Source organism: Aptenodytes forsteri, unplaced genomic scaffold (assembly GCF_000699145.1).
Source record: "Aptenodytes forsteri isolate BGI_AS27 unplaced genomic scaffold, ASM69914v1 Scaffold187, whole genome shotgun sequence".
In the NCBI taxonomy this organism is placed as follows: domain Eukaryota; kingdom Metazoa; phylum Chordata; class Aves; order Sphenisciformes; family Spheniscidae; genus Aptenodytes; species Aptenodytes forsteri.
Window position 1 is genome coordinate 29,000 of NW_008794084.1, and position 3,074 is coordinate 32,073.

Sequence of the window (3,074 nt, forward strand, 5' to 3'; positions counted from 1 at the left end):
ATTATTATTATTATATTATCATTTTATTTCAATTATTAAACTGTTTTTATCTCAACCCACGAGTTTTTCTCACTTGTGCTCTTCCAATTCTCTCCCTCATCCCATTGCGGGGGGCAGACTGAGCGAGCGGCTGCGTGGTGCTCAGTTGCCGACTAAGGTTAAACCACGACAAGGTGCTACCAGCGTTGCTGATGGCTGCTCTGACCAGAAGCAGATCCGTCTCGGAGCTGGAACTGGCTGTGCCCGACATGGGAGCAACTCCTGGTGTCTTCTCACAGACCCCACCCCTGCAGCCCCTGCCCCCGCGCCCCAGCTAACAAAACCTTGCCAGGTAAATCCAATACAACAGCGACCGGCTACAGGGCAGAGGGGGGGGGGTTGAAAAATAGGGAAAGGGAGCCACGGAGAGAGGCAGAGGGGGGGAAAATAGCGACGGGCTACAGGCCGGAGAGGAGGAAGGGACACGGAACCAGACTGAGAGAGATGGAGAAAAACAAAGAATAGCGATAGGCCACAGGGCAGAGAGGGAGGAATTAAAACAGGGGACAGCGAGGTGGACGGAGATAAACTGAGAAATACCAAAAAACCTCGATGAGCTGAAGGGGAGAGACAGAGGAATGAAAGAATAGCGACAGGGAGAGAACGATAAAGACAAAAATGGGCTATGGGACAGAGCGGGAAGAGATTAAACGTAGGGACGGGGACCTGGAACGAGAGAATCTAAGAAAGAAGACATAACTAGAATACAGGGCAGAGAGAGAGGGGTTTAAAAATAGGGACATGGAGCCAGATGGAGTCAGTTTGTAAATTATACAATTTTAACTTCTTTTTAAAGTTGCATTTATGATAGAAAAATCAGTGAGGTAAGAGATCCCCCCTACGGTTTTACTTTTTTTTTGGGTTTTTTTTTTTTAAGAGAGTGAAAAGCCTTGTTGCTGATGACTTCTACTGCCAAATACCTCATCTCTGAAGAGCCGCTCTGATGGGAAGTTCGTAAAATGCAACTTCTTTGAATGAGAAAGATTTCCGTTCTGGAAAATCTCGTTCCAACGGAAGTCAAAAATTACACACTCTAGGTTAAGAAAAAAGGACATTATTGAAGCAATAACTCACCAAAAATGCATCAGGACTAGCCATCGCTAGTTACAAGGCTGCTAACGCTTCTTGGGAAAGCCTGGAAAACACGCAGAAGCGCCGACGATTCGTCCTGTTTTGTCCATGTCTCTTCTTTGACCTTGATTGCTTTTGGTACAGACGCTAGTATCTCAGCAAGGTTTCTGAGTACTACTATAAAGATATTTTAAAAACTTATTGACAAAAAGCGTAAAGCTTTTATCACGAAAACAAAGTCCGTTTCTTCTGAGCATCTGAACTCTTACGAACAGTTTCTTGCCTCTTGTAGTACAAAATCAGTTTCACAGTATCATCTAATAGTAAGTGCACAGAAACAGAAGATTATGCTTTCAGGAAGAGAAAATAAATGGAGAGAAGTAAGCTTTGCATAGGCGTAACGTGCTCCAGAACAGACCTTATTTTATTTTTACTATTTGTGTTAGAATATTTCATAGAAAAACTACAGAAGGAGAGTTGGCACATTCTTAATGTTAACTTTAAAGTCCATACTACAAGCACCTTAGGAAAAACGCAGACACGCATCGTAGACGTACCTTGTACTTGCAGACCGCTATAGATCCTTCCATCCGTCTTGTACTTTCATGGCAGAAGAAAGAGCGACCGCGGTGACACGGTGGCAGTTGACACTCTGCCGAGAGGAAAAAAACCCTTTAGCGTAAGGCTGGGTAGGAATCTAAAGCTTTCTTTTTTTGTGAAGGTTTGCGAAGACTACAACCGAGTGGAGGAAAATGTGTTTTGCATCGTCTTTGGCACGGTTGTTGATACAGGCCACTAGAGCTTTTGCATTTTTTAGACACAAAAGCGTGCCTTTTTTTGACTCGTTGGCAGCTTTAGTTTCACTAGAAAAACTTTCACGCAGGTGACAGATGCCGATACCTACGTACATTTTCTCAAGCCTATGTATAGCCAAGATTTCCTCACCCTATACGGCCCAAGTTGAATATTTTTGGTAAAGAGTACAGCAACCCATCTGTCCTTGTGAACTGCCTCCTTGCAAAAAAGGAATGATTTTTTTTCCAGGCCGTTTCTCCGAACGGTCAAGATCTTTTAAAATTGCAGTTGTGCCACCAAACCTGCTCAGGGTCCCTCCCAGCTTTTGACTGTCCTTAGATTTAACAGGCACATGCTCTACTCCATCTTCCAACAGCAAACGCTCTCAGACCCAGAGCACAACCCTGCGGACGTCCACACACCGCACCTTGCGGTTTTGATGAGGAGCCGCTGAGCATCCCTGCGAGCGCAGCTGCATGTGCAAGATCAGTTTCACCTACACCGATTTCAGTGAATGTAGTTTCTGAAGCTTTAAACTGAAAACCGTATCTTGACACTTCACCGCAGTAGAAGCGATCCATAACTAGAACTCCACAAAAACGTAGCAACACAAATCGCAAGCCCACAGCAGCAACAGCTTCAGAAATATTTAGACCAGGAACAAGGAAGAAAACTAAAACGGCTTCATCGCGTGCACAGGAAAGGAGCAGACAGAGAAAAGGGTCAGCATTCACAGCCCTTAGAGAAAACAGGCATTCTCCTTCCATTCCTAAACCCATCTGTCAGGTCTAAATATCGCAGCATTACTATGGCAATATTGAGAGTAGGGAACAACAGCCGTATGTCTCCTTAGTATTTCGGTATCACTGCCACTGGACATTTATGTAGCAGGACACATAAACAGAGGGACATGTTTTGCCACACACAACCCCGAATCTCCTGAAAAATTATGTTTACCAAAAATAGCCATTTGGAACTGTCCTGGTTTCAGCAGGGATAGAGTTAATTTCCTTCCTAGTAGCTGGTACAGTGCTGTGTTTTGGATTTAGGGTGAGAACAACGTTGATAACGCACCGATGTTTTAGTTGTTGCTAGGTAGTGCTTACACTAGTCAAGGACTTTCCAGCTTCCCATGCTCTACCGACTGAGAAGGCTGGAGGTGCACAAGA

At 44.5% G+C, this 3,074-nt stretch overlaps 1 protein-coding gene across 1 annotated transcript in view; it reads right to left on the reverse strand.

Moving 5' to 3' along the window:
• Positions 1-918: 918 nt before the first annotated feature.
• The window catches only part of C2CD2L (C2CD2 like), a 22,951-nt gene continuing 20,795 nt past the window's right edge, over positions 919-3,074 (reverse strand). The window contains exon 16 of the mRNA XM_019470599.1: positions 919-1,762. The gene's annotated coding sequence lies outside the window, so the exon portion shown is untranslated. The remainder of the gene's footprint in view (positions 1,763-3,074) is intronic.